Source organism: Rhineura floridana, chromosome 9 (genome assembly GCF_030035675.1).
Source record: "Rhineura floridana isolate rRhiFlo1 chromosome 9, rRhiFlo1.hap2, whole genome shotgun sequence".
Classification (NCBI taxonomy): domain Eukaryota; kingdom Metazoa; phylum Chordata; class Lepidosauria; order Squamata; family Rhineuridae; genus Rhineura; species Rhineura floridana.
In genome coordinates, this window is record NC_084488.1 from 107,543,433 (window position 1) to 107,562,002 (window position 18,570).

At 40.7% G+C, this 18,570-nt stretch overlaps 1 protein-coding gene and 1 pseudogene across 4 annotated transcripts in view; both read right to left on the reverse strand.

Annotated features, from left to right (window-relative positions):
- ARHGAP24 (Rho GTPase activating protein 24) overlaps positions 1-18,570 on the reverse strand; it is a 492,834-nt gene that overhangs the window by 207,005 nt on the left and 267,259 nt on the right. The window lies entirely within an intron of this gene.
- Positions 9,679-9,795, reverse strand: LOC133364684 (5S ribosomal RNA; annotated as a pseudogene).

Genomic DNA, 18,570 nt, shown 5'->3' on the forward strand with positions numbered 1-18,570 from the left:
AGCTGAACTAGGTATCTAATATATAGACCTTCAGGTGCCCACAATCTTGTTCTGAACTTAAATGCTTTCTTAAAAATCCATTTTAATAATTGCCAACATAGTCATAAGAATGCCATATGACTTAATTTCCCTTAGGGAATACTATGTATTGAGGAAGGGAAAAAACCCAGCAGAATTGTAATTCATTAGGATACCAGCCCATCACATTTTCTCAAAAAGGAGATGCTGCTTTAAGGAGCTGCATCAGCACATTTTGTAAAGATAATCCCAATTGATTTTGCATTAAAATTACCAGTTGATTTCCCTTTTGGCCTTCCGGAGGATTGAACCAGTCCATGCAATTAAAGTGTGTAAAGATTTCCTCTGAATCCGTTAAAGGTGCTTATTTACAGACCTGTATCTCAGTCATAAACAACTAGGTCTAATCCAGCAGAGGACTGATAAAATGTCTTGTATTAACATACCACATACATAAGATCAATGTATGAGGGTTTTTTTTTTTTAATTGCAATTTAAAGAGGAGAAAAAAGTCAGCTTCAAAATTTAAATTGATAAGATCAATCCATTCTTCTGGATTACTGCTCTACAAGGAAAGTCAATCGGACTAATTTAGGAAGTGACAATAATGAAGATTGTTTTGTTAATCCTCAGACTAACAAAATAAGAATTTGTTGTTTCATTAGAAGGGTTGGCATTAGAAAGGTCTGCAACATGGCTTCTGCAAAGGTAGGTCCTGTCTCACCAACCTTTTGGGATTTTTTGAGTTTCAATAAGCATGTGGATTAGGGGGGTGATCTGGTAGACACTGTGTACCTGGACTTTCAAAAAGCTTTTGATAAATTCCAAGGATAATCACCAATGACTCCTGAGTCAGTTTAGGAATGATGGGATAAGAGGAGAAATCCCTTTATGGATTGTAACTGGTTGTAGAACAGGATGGCTACTAGTCACAATATATTTTATTTATTTATTTATTTAATTTGTATCCCGTCCTTCCTCCCAGCAGGAGCCCAGGGTGGCAAACAAAGCCCTAAAACACTTTAAAACATCATAAAAACAGATCTTAAAATACATTAAAACAAAACAGCATTAAAAACATTTTTTAAAAAAAACAACTGTAAAAAAGGGTTAAAAACATCATTAAAAACATATTAAACAATTCTGACACAGATGCAGACTGGAATAGGTCTCAACTTAAAAGGCTTGTTGAAAGAGGAAAGTCTTCAAAAGGCGCCGAAAAGATAGCAGAGATGGAGCCTGCCTAATATTCAAAGGGAGGGAATTCCACAGGGTAGGTGCTGCCTGGCTATGTTGTTCCTCCACTGTTGGAAGCAGTATGCCACTGAATACCTGTAGCTGGTGAGGAGAGCACTATGCACTCCAGTTATACTTGTGAGCTTCCCTTGGGCATGTGGTTGGCCACTGTGAGATCAGGATGCTTGACTGGATGGATCCTTGCCATGATCCAGCAGGGCTCTTTTATGTTTTATGTAGCAGAGCATAAACAGAAAGTTCCTGAAATGAAAGGATGTAATTTGAACCACTTGTAATGCTTTCTTTTAAAGTTGCTCATAAATGACCTAGAGTTGGGATTGAGTAGCAAGGTGGTCAAACTAGCAAATAAAGTAGTAAAAACAAGAGGGGATTGAGAGGAGTTCCAAAAATGATCTCTCCAAAGTCGAGGAATGGGCATTCAAATGGCAAATGTGGTTCTGTGTGAGCAAATGAGCTCAAAAATCTCAGCTTCACATATACACTGATGAGACCCAAGCTGGCACTGACTGACCAGGAAAGGAATTTTGGGATTATGGTGTATAGTCCAACAATGACCCAATAGGCAGCTGCTGTGTAAAAGGCAAATCCCATGTAATAGATCATTAGGAAAAGAAGCAAATTTCAAATTGCTAATATCATAATGTCTTTATACAAATCTGTGGTATGACTGTATACTGCTTTGGTCAATCTCCTCCCCCCCCCAAAAAAAACACATCGTAGAGCTGGAAAAGGTGCAGAAAAGGGCAGTCAAAATGATCAAGGGACTGGAGCAACTCCTCCAGGAGGAAAAGTTAAAAGGTGTTGGGATTTTTAGCTTAGAAGAATAGCGAGTAAGGGGAGGATTTAGGGCTCATCCATACCTTACCATCAGCATTTTCCATATTCAGTTGGTGGCCTTGAGATCTATACATGTCCTGTTTGTGGTCGGATTATTGTGAAAACCCGATTATCAACCATCCATACATTTGGACTTTTTTTGGTCTAAATTATTTTAGCATTTGCCACTCCCCTAAGTCCACTCCTTTTCAGTGATTGGTCCATAATGGTTGCTTGCTTTTTGCATACTTTTTCCGAAGAGTGCAGAAACCTTTTTTTCAGTCCCACACATGTGCAGGTTTGTGGATGTGCTATTGGGTGGGAAGGAGATAAAGGGCTTGGCATGTGATGGAGGAACGCCCATGGACCGCCTACTGCAGGAAAGTCCGTGGCACTGTGTCCAAGCACACAGATGTTAATGCGACTGATTATCATTTTAGGAAAACATATTGGCTTTTCAGTGGTATCTCTAATGCGGATTTGTGAATGCAAAAATCTGCACTAGCTTGCAACATCATATGGATAATGGTGAATTAATGAGGACACAAAGCTGTAACATTGCAGATTACAGAGTCGTATGGACGGGCCCATAGGTGTGTAAAATATGCATGTTGTGGAGAAAGTAGACAAAGAGAAGCTTTTCTCGCTCTCATCATATTGGAACCTGGGACCATCCACTAATGCTGAATAGTGGGAGATTGAGGACAAACCAGAGGAAGTATTTCTTCACGCACTGCACAGTTATATTTTAGAATTCACTGCCACAAGATGTGATAGTCACCAACTCAGACAACTTTAAAAGGCTATGAAAAATGTTAATGGTGGATATGCCTCTGAATGCCAGTTGCTGGGGAACAACAACAGGAAACGACTATTGTATTCATGTCCTGCTTGTTGGCCACTGTGTAAAAAAAGATGCTGGACCACAGAAGCTTTTGGTCTGATCCAGCAAGGCTCTATGTTATTGCGAAGTTGCCCATCAATAGTTAGTTCCTGGGCTGCAGACTTAGCAGACACACAAATCACCAGCTCATAGCCTCCCCAATATGGTGAAATGTACTGTATTTCTACTTAAATTTTAGTAATTATTACTAAATTTGCATCTATACATATATATTTGCATATGCACATTTTATGCAAACTTATATCCTTTTCATCCTCTTTTTGTGATGCATTTCCTCTTTATTTGGCAATGCATAAATAGCTAGTATAAATCTCTCTCTCTCTCTCTCTCTCTCTGTGTGTGTGTATGTGTGTGTGTGTGTGCATATGCTAGAAAAGGGGCAACACACTGGAAATACAATATTTTAAAATTTTCATAAGGAAGTTTGCAGTCTTCTGTTCTGGTATCCAAGGAGGATAAACAGTTCTGATCTGTTGTCAACTTTTGTATGGTTATGTTTTTGTTTCAAAAAATATTTATCCTATCAGCAATAATAAATGTGGAATGGGGCAGTTGCTGATGTACAAAGAACTGGATATACTGAAGCCACCAGATAGACACAAAAGTCACTAGATCATAGCAATAAACTGTTAAGGCATATCAGGAGAATGCTATGGATGCCCCTTCAACCCTGAAATAATTATATATTTTTCTTTTATAGTTTGATTTGAAATATAGTCACCTCAGTGCTGGAGACTGTTCCAGACGTTTCCCACTCAGATGGTACAATCTTACCAAAACATTGTTGGCTGAGCTGCTCAGTTAATTAAAACCTGTTTGCACGTCCCAGTTTGCAAAGCAGAAATAACTACAACAGAAGTTTCTGAAAGCAGCAACAGAGCAGTGGTGGCTGGTGCCTACTGGGACTGTTGGGGCGGAAGACAGGGAGGCCAACTGTAGGTGGAGCCAGAGCCAGTGACAGGCAGAGCCACTAATTGTGGTTTTGTCCCCATCCTCCTCCCTGCTGAGTTCTACTAGGGCAACACTGAGACTATGGAGCAGGCAGAAGATGGCAAGCAATGTCACCCCCTGGACTAGTTGTAAGGATGTGGGCAGCTGGGTGCTGGCTGAGGCAGACTGAGCTTGGTGGGGCAGTGCCCAACTTGCCCTAATAGACTAGCTTCCACTGAGAGTGATCACTGCACCTAAACTAACTAAAGGACCAACTCTTGTTAAACTCTTTTGCATGGTCAGACAAGTATTGCTTTTTGTTGCAATGCTATGTGACACAGGAAACATTTGTCTGATCAAATTATTTGTTTATTTATTTCATTTATATCCCACCTTTTCTCCAAGGAGCTCAGGGTGGCATATTTGGTTCTTTCCCTCCTCGTTTAATCCCTACGACAACCCTGTGAGGTAGGTTAGGCTGAGAGGCAGTGACTGGCTCAAGGTCACCCATGCCTGAGGGGGGATTCAAACCCTGGTCTCCCAGGTCCTAGTCCAACACTCGAACCACCACACCACACTGGCGGTCAGTGTGGAATTAATACATCGCCAACAGTCCCCGCTGGTCCCTAACCACTGGAAACCACTCTTGGTCACCGATTTGTGCTATGTACTTTCAAATACAGCTTCTTGACCTTAAGGAATACTAATCTAGAAAGTAATGATAGTTTAATTCTTAGACAGCAGAGCTGTAGAAAGAGGCATATGTGGACATATCCTGTACATTTCCCCTCTCTCCATACAAATCAGAAGTAGTCCAAACATGATATTCACCATGCAGATTGGCATCCTCATGGCCAACTTCTCCTGTACACTTTGGCCATTTTGTCTAGCATAGGGTTGAGCAAAAGATAGCTCAGGATCTACTGGTATGTGGATGTTTTGCAGTAGTTCAGCAACAGCTTCCCAATTGTTTAACCACTGTTGTTGTTGTTATGTGCCTTCAAGTCGATTATGACTTATGGTGACCCTATGAATCAGTGACCTCCAAGAGCATCTGTCATGAACCACCCTGTTCAGATTTACCCTGATATTATATCACCCTGATATGTTTAACCATATCAACAACAATTCTTTTTAATAGGCAGCTGAAATGAAGAAAGTTAACCAGTTCAGTTCTAGTACTAAAAACAAACTAGGCTCAGAGTGTGCTCAGAGGCACCATGTTCTTTAATTCTAACTCTATATGGCTTCTGCACAGGTCTCCAGTTGGTAGATCTTTGGGTTCTAGCATAAAAGGAAGTAGCTTCATCAAGCCTGAAGCCTGACCTCCCTAGTCTAGTACAGCCTTCTCCAACCTGGTGTCATCCAGATGTTGTTGGACTACAGTTCACATCATCCCTAACTAGAGATGGAAAGATATGTCAATTTTGGTTCTTTCAGTTACTCATTTTTGTAATCTTAAATTCAGTTCCCAACATTCCTGCAGCAATTTGTGTTTGTTTTTGTTTTTTTAAAAAACCCTCATGGAAACTTGTCAGCATTACAGTGCGAATTTCTCCTACTAAACACATTTTTGTATGCAGTTTTAACTAAAGTACACATTTTTGCAGCAATTTCTCAAAATATAGTGCATTTCTGTATATTATTTTCACTAATATGTTCATTTTCATACATACTTTCTCCTAAATATAAATGTACTGCCTTCAAGTTGATTCTGACTTATGGCGACTTATGGCGAACCCTATGAATAGGGTTTTCATGAGGCTGAGATGCAGTGACTGGCCCAAGGTCACCTAGTGAACTTCATGGCTATGAGGGGATTTGAACCCTGGTCTCCCAGGTCGTAGCCCAACACCTTAACCACTACACTACACTGGTTCTCTACTTTCTCCTAGTATATGCATTTTTGTAAACGTTATTTGGTGGCAGAACTGCATTGCAAAATTCAGGTAAGTGTGAATTTTGAAGGATTCCTGTGTTTTGCTTTTCCTATTGTTTTGGAGACTGTGAATTTTATAAATTCAGCTTCAAATGTGAATTGAATCAATTTTTTCCACCACCCCTATCCCCAATCTTGGCTATGCTGGCTGGGGCTGCTGAGAGTTAAAGTTCAAAACATCTAGAGGGCACCAGTTTGCATGAGGATTATCGATCTAGTATGAGCTGGGTCCATCATGTAATAATTTTTACCACTCAGAATCCACATCAATGGCATTCATTTAGTGAGGATGGGGAAACGTGTTACATGATGGCCCCAGCTCACATGGCCACTCCTTATGGCAAATATAACATCAGTCATTGTTGCTGTTGTTATATGCCTTCAAGTCATATGACATATGGCGACCCTATGAATCTTTACATCAACTCTATCCATCCATCTATTAAATTTGTATTTAATAGTACAAATGATAATCCGCACATCCCTTTTCTTGATGTCCTTCTTACCAATGAAAATAACAAAATAGCCACTGATCTCTACAACAAACCCACTGATGCCCACACCTATTTAAACTGGAAATCCTGCCATCCTAAGCATGTCAAGAAAAACATTGTATAGCTTAGCTCTGAGAATCAAACTTATTTGCAACACTGAAGATAAATACCAGAGAAGGATCAGCAAACTTAAAGAACACCTTCTTCTGAGAGGATATCCTCCACATATTATCGATTGCAACATCCACTGAATCTCCATTCTGTCCAGAGAAAACCTCCTCCATCATAATGTGTCAAAGAGCAGAGAGCAACGGATTCCATTTGTGGTAGATTTCCATCCAGCATCTGCTAACTATCACTGAGCAATCAGGGAGAGCTACCCATTGTTGGCAAACTCTGGACGTCTTGCTAGAGCCATCAGCAGGCCTCCTGTTGTAGCATTTCACCAGCCTCCTAATTTGTGCAGACTGTTAATGAGAGCTGTGCTTAAGCCACCAATCACCAATCCTGGGTTTCATCCTTGTCACTCCAAACGCTGTATCGCCTGTGTGTACCTCAGGGAGACAGCTACTTTCACAAGCACTAGGACAGGCAGGACAAATTACATCAAACAGAACATCACCTGCATCGACATCGAATTTATGACATCGAATGCAAAAGACCAGGATTTCATATCGAAGACGCAGGAAAAACTACAACTGACCTACGCACACACTTCAGAAACCACAAATCGGCAATCTTAACAAAAAAAGTGGAGCAACCAATTGCAAAACATTTCAACACAGGGTCACAGCTGGTTGGACTTTTCTATAACAGCTACAGAGATGCCAAGAGATCCAGCAGCATTGACTAAAAGGGAGAACTTTTGGATATGCTCTTTGGACACATTGGCCCCACATGGCCTGAACCTGGAGGACAGTACAAACATTGCTTAGCTTCTGCAAATGAAGCCCCTCTGAGCATTCCATCCTCAAAGCTCTATAACTGCCACCTTTGTAACAGCATTTGTATGTTAGCAGCTGATGAAACGTTTTGGTAATACAATAAAAACCTCTGTTTTGTTAATCACAATTATGTGTGTGTGTATATAGACAGACAGACAGACAGATAGTTTTGAAAGCAACAAACAGAACTTCACCCAAGCTTGCTCGGATCCCTATAGGGATTCCGTTAATCACATGGCCTGAACCTGGACGATAGTACCAGCTCCACTTAGCTTCTGCAAATGAAGCCCCTCTGAGCGTTCCATCCTCAAAGCTCTATAACTGCCACCTTGGTAACAGCATTTTTATGTTAGCAGCTGATGAAGGTGGAAGCCAAAACATTTTGGTATTAGAATAAAAACCGCTATTTTGTTAATCACAATTCATAAGGTTTTCATGGTAAGAGGTATTCAGAGGCTTCCCAGAAGGATTGCTCTGCCTGTGGCTGCCTCTGAGATGAGTTCTGTCTCAGAGGAAGCTTTTTTCAGTTTAAAATCAGTCAAAAGGGAACTTTGACTGGTATAAATGTTCTCCCAGGCAAGGGTGAACCGAAGAGATTATCCACAGAAACTTCGTTGGGCTGTCGGTGGCTGGAATTGATCAGGAATTCCCTGGGAAAAGAAGGCATACCTAGCAGCTGACGACGGAGTTAGGACTTCCAACAAGCTGGGCTGAAAAAAAAGTGAGACGTTTTTCTTTTAAACGATCCACAACGGGCGAGCTTTCTTCTGTCTAATCTTATCATTTGGCTTAAATTACTACAGCAAAAGAGATTTGTTTAAGAATCAGCAATCAAGATACCTGGGTGAGTTACACTTCTCTCTTTTATACAAGGAATTGAGGAGGAAAGAAAATTTAAAAAGCTTATTTTTTTATGGCAAAAAGCTGGCCTGAATTTGGAAACTATAAAGATTAAAATAGATGAGGGGCAACTTACCCGAAGAGAAAATCTGATTTAGATGATTATTTGATTGATATATGTCTGGGACTACTTTTTCTTGGACTACTTTCTTTAGACGAATCTGCTGTTCGTGTATGTTACTAATTGTTCGGCGCTGTGAACCAAATTTGTTTTGCATTCTTGGACGTGCGGGAGATAAGAACTGTGTTGGCCAGATGATGTCAACAGGCCTGGAATATTAACTCCCTTATTGCTGGAAAAAGAAGCAAATTACTCTTTGTTTGGGAATTGTGGTTATATTGGAAATTTGAAGGGTTTTTTCTTCAGCTTTAAGAATGACAATCAAAGAAGTGGCAGAGACCCTGGATGTACCCCTGGAAGGGTTTTCCCCTCTGGATGTGTTTCAGGAGATAATGGATGAGATTAAGATAACGCAACAAGAACTGAGACAGGGTAGACAAGAGATGGCAACTGAATTTGGTAAAGTGAAACAGGAGCTGAAAGAAATAAAGGATTATATGAGAAAAGAAGCAGATGGACAAGCAATAGAAGATGAAAAAGAAATTAAAGGGAAGAAGAAAATTCTGGAGATTGGATCAGATATATCAAATGTGGAATTGGAAAAAGATTTGGACTTTATGGTCGTGATGGATATTAAAGACAAAGATTACTGTTTGGAATTTAGTGCTGTTCCTGAAGAAACTGGTGAAGATATCAGAGATAAAGTTATTACTGTCTTGATAAAATTTTTGGACTGGAATGATTTGATGGAACTTGAAATAGGGAAAATTTACAGAATTAATTTCAGATATGTGACAATGGAAAAATTCTCAAGAGATATGCTGGTGCATTTCGTAAAGAAGAGGAACAGAGACATGACCCTACAACAACATTTCAGTAATACATTCAGAATTGATTGCAAGGAAATATTTGTGATGAAGGAAATTCCCATCAGACTCTTACTATATGATTATGACAGCAAGATTAACATGTGTGCAAGGATGGCAGATGGATGATGGAACTAATACTGATAATAGAAGAATGGCTATTAAAATTACTGGACTTAGCTGACTTGGTAGGGATGGATCAACTGACATGTATATTTGGAGAAAAACTGATGGATATATTTCTCAAGGAGCGGAACCTCTCTTTGACTTTTTGCAGATAGAACAAAATGATATGATGTTAATGAGATTTGATGATTAATTAAGATAACTACTGGAGGAAAGTGATTTTGTAATATATTGAGGGACAGGTTTGTTACATACTATATACTTATAGCTGATCTGTGACAAATCGGAAGTCAATATTTTTTATTATATTAGTTATTAATTTGTTTTCCTTTTGTTTTGCTTTGTTTTTTTGAAACTTTGAATAAAAATTAATAAAAAAAAAGTAAGAGGTATTCAGAGGTGGTTTACCATTGCCTTCCTCTAAGCCTACGGCACCCGGTATTCCCAAGCGGTCTCCCATCCAAGTACTAACCAGGCCTGACCCCACATAGCTTCTGAGATCAGACGAGATTGGGCATGTTCAGGGTAGTATACATCGGCACAGTCATTAACCAAACTGGAGACAATAGTCAAGAAATCAGAAGAAAGCTAGGACTGGGTAGGGCAGCTATGAGAGAACTAGAAAAGGTCCTCAAATGCAAAGATGTATCACTGAACACCAAAGTCAGGATCATTCAGACCATGGTATTCCCGATCTCTATGTATGGATGTGAAAGTTGGACAGTGAAAAAGGTGGAGAAGAGAAAAATCAACTCATTTGAAATGTGGTGCTGGAGGAGAGCTTTGTGCATACCATGGACTGCGAAAAAGACGAATAATTGGGTGTTAGAACAAATTAAACCAGAACTGTCACTAGAAGCTAGAATGATGAAACTGAGGTTATCCTACTTTGGACACATCATGAGAAGACACGATTCGCTAGAAAAGACAATAATGCTGGGAAAAACAGCAGGGAGTAGAAAAAGAGGAAGGCCAAACAAGAGATGGATTGATTCCATAAAGTAAGCCACAGACCTGAACTTACAAGATCTGAGCAGGGTGGTTCATGACAGTTGCTCTTGGAGGTCGCTGATTCATAGGGTCGCCATAAGTCATAATCGACTTGAAGGCACATAACAACAAGAAATAGGCAAGGTTACAGGCAGTAACCTTAACAATCAGTAATTTACAAGTGGACCTGTGTGGGGAGGGAAGTTTTGGAACTGCTGCATTCAGCTTTAGGAATTGCTGATGTATACTAACATCAGACACATATTATACAGATATAAATATTTGTGTGTCAGTAAATGATCTTTTGGTAGAACACTGTTGAAGCTAAGCACGTATGGATCTGACCAGAGCCTGGATTGGAGACCATAGTGAGCCTCATGTATGACATCTTTAGTTTTCCTGGAACGGTGAGGATGAAATAATTAAACTACCCGCAGGAAACATTTTATTTATTAATTTATATTTATTAATTAATTAATTTAATTTATATACCGCCCTAAGCCCAAGGGCTCTCTGGGCGGTGTACATAACAATAAAACAGTCAGAAAATATATAAATACAATAATACAATGGAATCAAACCAAACAGACGTAAACAAAAATCAAAGCAGCAACAAAATACATCAATAAATATTAATAGTACACATTAAAATGCCTGGGAATATAAAAAGGTTTTCACCTGGCGCCGAAAAGATAGCAGCGTCGGCGCCAGGCGCACCTCATCGGAAACACCATTCCACAGTTCGGGGGCCACAACCGAAAAGGCCCTATTTCTAGTCACCACCCTCCGAGCTTCTCGATGGGATGGTACTCGGAGGAGGGCCTTAGATGTTGAGCGCAGTGTACGGGTAGTTTCATATTGGGAGAGGCGCTCCACCAGGTATTGCGGTCCCATGCTGTGTAAGGCTTTATAGGTCAAAACCAGCACTTTGAATTTAGCCCGGAAACAAATAGGAAGCCAGTGCAGACGAGCCAGAACAGGTGTTATATGAGCAGACCTTCTGGTCCGCGTCAACAATCTGGCCGCTGCATTCTGGACTAACTGTAGTTTCCGAACTGTCTTCAAGGGCAGCCCAACGTAGAGCGCATTGCAGTAGTCCAATCTAGAAGTTACCAGAGCATGAACGACTGAGGCGAGGTCGTCGCTGTCCAGATAGGGACGTAGCTGGGCTATCAATCGAAGATGGTAAAAAGCATTCCGTGCCACTGAGGCTACCTGAGCCTCAAGAGACAGGGAAGGGTCGAAAAGAACTCCCAAGCTACGAACCTGTTCTTTCAAGGGGAGTGTAACCCCATCCAGAACAGGGTGAACATCCACCATCTGGGCAGAGAAGGCACTCACTAACAGCGTCTCGGTCTTGTCTGGATTTTCACACAGTCATGACCCCCAGGTCCATTCCTTTAATGCCTGTGATGATTTAAGATTGCTGTGGCAACAACAGTAAATTGTTAACACAGAGAAGAAATGTTTGGTATTTTTTGTCACTCTGCAGGTTTACTTTATTAGTTTGATAGGAAAATGCATCAACCCACAGTTTTGGGAACCAGGATTTTAAAACATTATGCACTGATTTTTTTCCCAAAGCATCTTTGTCTTCTGGCTGTTTATGATTATCTGAAAATTATTGCAATAAAAGCCATTAAACATTCTGGAACCATCTTAATATAAAACCTGTTTTATTGCAGAGATATGTACCCATATATTGTGTCATTCATTATTTAAGAATTATATCCTGCTAGGTTGCTTTACAACTAACTTTTTTTTCCTAGGCACAGGGCACTCTTTAGATAACTAACCTTGACAGGAAGACTGGCCTTAAAGAAAAGTATTAAAACCATTATCCCATAAATCCAGGCTGAGGAACCTGTGATTCTCCAGATGTTGCTAGAGTACAACTCTTTTAATCCCTGATGATTCATCATGCTGATAGGGGCTGATGGTAGTTGAATTCTTATCTTCTAGAAAAAAACATGAATCTTGTCCTTAAAGTTAGCCTGCTTACCTAAGGAAAGTGACCAATGTAACACCAGTTTTTAAAGAGGGATCCAGGGGGGAATCTGGGAAATTACAAGCTAGTTAGCATATCTGTCCTGAGGAAACTGGTGAAAAGCGTTATTAAAGAGAAAATTGCCAAGAATGTAGCAGAACAAGTCTTGCTCAATAAGAATGCCATTCCCATGATTAGGAGAGGTCGGGTTTGCCCTCACACACCCCCAATTTCTCTGTGATGACTATGACTTTGGAGTTTTGTTCCCAAAGGGAGGGGGCTGGGGGATGGACATGTGGCTCTGAATCAGCCAACAAGGAAGATGATGGAACTCACTATATAAGTTTGCTCCACTTCAAGCCATTCTTCTTTGCTCCTTCAATGCACCCTCCTTCCCTCTCTATATGCAGCAGTGTTGGCTTTGCCAGTCATCTGTAAAGGGGCTAAGTAGGATTTGGAGGGGGGTTAGGGTATCAGTCTTGGATTCCCACTTTTTGCCTTCTTCACACTGTTAGGATAAATCAAATTGGCTTAGGGAACACGGTGGTTTATCACCTTGTGAGGGCATGGATTTTGGGCAGGTGAGGAATGTGGGGAGAAAATTGGTAGGTGTACTGAGGCATTATTGGGTTAAGGGCACCCTTCAGGGATCTGCCAGTGCTGTATCACTGGGAAGTGCCCTTTGACCTGACATGCACAGTTCAGGTGAACGCAGGTGCACTGGGCCCTGATTTCTCATACTGGGTTCATACCCAAGGTTTGCTTAGCAAGAAGGGAGAGATTTCTTCTCCATCCTTTGCTGGGGAGTCACATCCTATGGTTATAGTACATGCACAGGAGTTTACAGGGATGCTTCCTTACCAGAATTAGATAGATTCCACACCTGCCCATGTCTTTGGAATTTGATTAATTTGGTTATCTGATCTGCAGGTCCTCCAAGTTTGTTATATTTTAATAAACATAACCTGAACACAATCTTCTGTTTCACAGATCTTCTTTGCGGGTGTGGGGGCAATCATCATGCTTCTGCAAAGTAAGTTCTATCTAACTAGACTTTTAGAGCACTGGGGGAGTGTCAGCAAGCAAATACATAGAGGTGACCCATGTGATGCTGTGACTAGACTAGGGTTGCCATATTGCCCGGATAGCTGGGTTTTACCCGGATTCTATGCATGCCACCCGGCGCCCGGCTAGCCTCTTACGTGGCCCGGATTCTCAGCTTTAATTTTAAAAAAAAATTAAGTTTCTAGGTGGTCCGGTTCTCGAGATGTACATAAAAACGTCAGCTACCCCCCTCAACTGTTAAATCTTTCTTTAAACAGTATTGTACTATAGCACTTTGTAGCTTTAACCCCGCCCGTTCAGCATTGCAGCCAATCAGGGATTGTGTTTCAGTTTCATTGACCTAGTGTCTAGAAAACAAAATGGTGGTTTCACCCCCACCCCCGTTTATCTGAAAATCTCATAAATTGGGTAAGTATATACATTTCAGTTTTTTTCCCTCTTGTATGCAGGAGTCAGAGCTTGGGCAGTGTTTTGAAAACCTTCCCAATACTTGCTTTTTGTAAAAGCAATGCTAATCCCATATGCCCAAAGTAAATCCCATTTAATTCAATAGGACTTACTTTGAGTAGACATGGTTATGAATGTGCTGAAAATCAATGGGACTTTGGAGTGAATGTAAAAAAGAATTATGTTTGTGTTCTAACTCTTTCTGTCTCCAGTCCAATTTTAAAGCAAGTAGGCAGGGCTTACTTAGGTATTACAGTTTTTATTCTGTAGGAAAGTAATACTGATTTTTTTAAAAACTAATACTGGTTTTTCTGCAATGACCAACTAGTTTGAAAATAAACTATTATATGGGCTGTATGTATTTATACATCTGCTGTGTGTGCGTGTGTGTGTATGGAGTCTTTCCGACACCCCTGTGAGGTAGGGTTGGAAACCAATGCAGCTCACAACAAGAAATAAAGCCATTTAAAATCCAATAACCATAAAACAAGTATAAACAGTTGCAAAGCAGCGTAAAGTGGCATGATTCGGAATTTGGGTTGTGTGAATGAAGTTGCTTATCACTTGAGGTTGCATTTCTGTCCCTGTTTGAGTAAGCCCCACTGAATACGCTGGGACTTGCTTCTGAATAAATAAACTTGCACTATAAATATCTTTACAGTTTGTGTAAATAATAAATATATTTGATAGTCATGCTTATATACATATTTCTCATTTATCATATTTTTGGTTTCTGGTTAGGAATCCTGACTGGTTGTGAGATGCTTAGTTTTTTGCCTTACTCATGGGAATCTTGTTGTGGTTGGTATGGTGTTGCATTTGGGAGAGTGTTACTGCCTTCTGTGTTTTTTTTTTCCTATTTGCATTTCACTTATCTTTGGCCTCGCTCCATTACAGCCATAGAAGCAACAGCAGCATATGCAAGATAATTAACTCCCATTAGTGATAAGAACAAGAATTTATAATTATTATTTCAATTAAAACAAGAGGCTTATCAATACTTTGAAGAGGACCAGATATTTATTTTCTTTCTGAGCCCAGGACTGGGTCTTTCATGATGCCCGGTGTGTGTGGGGGAGCAGGAGAGTAGTCGATAAGACAGACATCCTGGCATTGGTAATCTAATTAGCAAGGTATGTGTGGGGTTGTTGCACACTTCCAGACCCAGTTTCATTTTGAGTATGGAGGTGGAACCTGTGTAAATGTGGTTGAGAAATTTTGAGTTAAGCAAAGCTCTGCTTTTATAAAACCTAAGAAACATACAGATACTTTGAATGTCTGAGTGCCTGCACCAGTGGAATACTGGAGGAACTTGTAAAACTTGCTGCAACAGTATTTAGAACTGAGCATGTGGTGTGAAAGACTCCTTTTCCTAACATTGTGGCTTGTTTTTCTCCACCCACCACATCTCTGAAATATATTGTATATGTTATGGTTAACTGTGCTGCTGCCCTGACTTTATGTTTGTTGCTATTTTGTGTTTTTATTATGTTTTTATATTGACTGTGTATTTTTATTGTTTTTATTATATTTCTAAGCTGTGCTGAGCTCTGCTTTTAACAGCAAAAGGGCAGGATATAAATTCTCTTAATTAATCAATATATATTCCATAGTGTTGGAAACTAGAGTCTAGACATTTAAGGCTGAAAATGTTGCTTTAAAAAAAAAGATTTCTCACATCTTTCCCCAGTTTTTGGTGGTAATTCCTAGGCACAAAAACAAAACAACTGGACAATCCAAATATTCATATGCAAATATTTGCATAATATGCAAATAATTTGCATAATATGCAAATTAACCTGCCCGGATTTGTGGAACTGGAATATGGCAACCCTAGACTAGACCTTCAAAAATCTGGTGACAATGTACCTCACCAAAGATTCCTGAGTAAGCTTGGTAGTCATAAAGTTAGGGATGGAATGCACAGCCACTGATTTGCCACCAATCCACTCTGTGCCCACCCAACCTTGCCACCACGGAGGAGGAGGCAGGAGAGGAGCCCCCTCCCAGGCAGAACAATAGAGCGGAGGCCTCAGTAACAGCTTTCCCAGCAGGGCCAGACTGCAGAGGAGAAAAAGGAAGAGAAGGTGCCACATCACAGGGAAAGCAACAGGCTGCAGTCTGGGTTGGGCAAAAAATCCACTTAATTCCACCCCCCCCAAGCAGCCTGTTGCTTGCCCTGCAGTATGGCACCTCCTCTTCCTCTTCTTTTCCCTCCTCCATGTTCTGCCCCTGCTGGGGAGGCTGTTGCTGAGGCCTCCATTCTATTGTTCTGCCCGGTGGGGCTACTCTCCTGCTTCCTCATTCTCCATGGTGGCAGGGGGTGGGTGGGCATGGAGCAGATTGGTGGCAAATTGGCCATGGCTGTGGATTCTATCCCTGCATGGAATAAGAGGAAAGGTCCTCTTATAGATTGATAACTGGTTAAGAAACAGGAAGCAGAGAGTAGGGATAAATGGGCAGCTCTCACGATGGAGGGATGTATGAAATGGGATCCTCTAAGGATCTGCATTGGGACCTGTGCCCTTTAACTTGTTCACAAGTGACCTGGAGATAGGGGTGAGCAGTGAGGTGGCAAGCTTTGCTGATGACACCAAATTGTTCAGGGTGGTAAAAACAAAAAAGGATTTTGAGGAGCTCGAAAAAAGATAGAATGATGGAATAGTAGAGTTGGAATGGGCCTGTAAGGCCATCGAGTCAATGCAGGAATCCAGTTTAAAGCATACCTGACAGGTGGCTATCCAGCTGCCCTCTGGAATCTCTCTAAACAGGAAGAATGGGCATTAAAATGGCAAATGTGGTTGAATGTGAGCTTGTGTGGTCAAAAATCTCCACATATACACTAATGAGGTCTGTGAGGCCAAATGAATGAACCTTGATAAGGGGGAAAGTGAAGAGAAAAGGGAACCCTGACTCTGAAGATGTTTTCAAAATATGCTGCTATATGTTTGCTTTGGGGGCATTTTAGTGTTTTACATTATATTGCATTGCAGTTTTGCATTATATTGTCTTGCAGTTTTTTCAGCTCCATTGTTTGTGTATATATAAGCAGTATATAAATATATGAAATAAAGAGTAACATCAAATACCTTCTGGGATATTTTTAAAGCAGAGAGAGGGGGGATGGGGGGATAGGGTTGGATTTCTACTCAGTAGTGTCAGATCCATGTTTCCCCCCCTGCTACTTCCCTCTCACTGTTACTTCCTGAAAATTTTATAGTTCACCATAAGTGGGCAGGGCACTTTAGAATAATAAAAAGAAAAGGCATGATGAAAATGTTGACTCAGTGGGAGGCAGCTGTTGAAAAGGTAAATTCCATGTTAGGGAAAATTGGGAAAGGGATTGAAACTGGAACAGGTTCAGAGGAGGGCAACAAGGATGATCAGGGGACTGGAAACTGAAAGGAGAGACTGAAAGTAAGGGCATGTTTAGCCTTGGGAAGAGAAGACTGAGGGGAGATATGATAGCACTCTCCAAGTACATGAAAGGTTGTCATGCAGAGGAGGGCCAGGATCTCTTCTCGATCGTCCCAGAGTGCAGGACATGGAATCATGGGCTCAAGTTGCAGGAAGCCAGATTTCAAATGAACATCAGGGGAAACGTCCTAACTGTCAGAGTGGTACGACAATGGAACCAATTACCTAGGGAGGTGATGGGCTCTCTGATGCTGGAGGCATTCAAGAGGCAGCTGGACAGCCACCTGTCAGGTATGCTTTAAGTTGGATTCCTGCATTGAGCAGGGGTTGGACTTGATGGCCTTGTAGGCCACTTCCAACTCTACTATTCTAATTCTACTATTCTATGATTCTATGAAAATAAAACTTCCAGTGTCATAATAAAAACCCATACAGGTTTTAATACTGTGCACAATCCTAGTCACCACATGTCAAAAGGATATTGCAGAGATAGAAAGGGGGCAAAAAAAAAGACAACCAAAATGATCAAGGGAATGGAGCAACTGCCCTACAAGGAAATTCTATAACATTTGGGGCTTTTTAGTTTAAAAAAAATCAAGTAAGGGGGAGATGTGGAGAAAGTAGGTAAGATGTTTTGCTCACATGATACTAGAACCCAGGGTCAGCCAACAAAACTGAATGTTGGAAGATTCAGGACAGACAAAAGAAAATGTGGAATTCACTCCCAGAAGAGACAGTAATGGCCACCAACTTGGACAGCTTTAAAAGCGGACTAGACAAATTCGGACTTCCCAGGAGGATCCCTCCGCCTGTGCAGCTCTGAGACGGGCTCCCATCTTGGATGAAACTTTTTCAGTTTTAAATTCAGTCAGAAGGGTCTTTTCTGACTGGGGATAATTTCCTCCGGATAAGGAAGAAACGTGAGATTTCCCACATAGCTTTGTTGTGATTGTTGGAGTCTGGAATTCGTCAGAATTGTCTGTGAAAGACAGTCTTCCAGCAGCTCAGATGGAGCGAGGATTTCTATGCTAGCTCAGCTGAATAAGTGACCCGTTTTTTTTTCTTTAAAGAATAACGGATTAACAGGCAAGTATCCTCCTGTCTACGCTTATAACTTTCTTATCTATATAGCTAAAGAGATCTGTCAAAGTAACAGCAATTAAGATAACCTAGGTGAGTTAAGACTTTCCTTTTTTACTCACGGAACTAAGAGGGAAGAAAATAAAAATAGCCTATCTTTCTTTTATTGCAAAAAGCTGACATGGAAAATAGCATTTTAAAGATTACACGGATGAGGGATTTCTGATTGGAAGAGAAAAGAAAAATCTTTTTGATTTATAAGACTTTTGTGTAATATATGTCTGGGACTATTTTTCCTGATCTACTTTTTTTTTGACGAATCTGCTCAT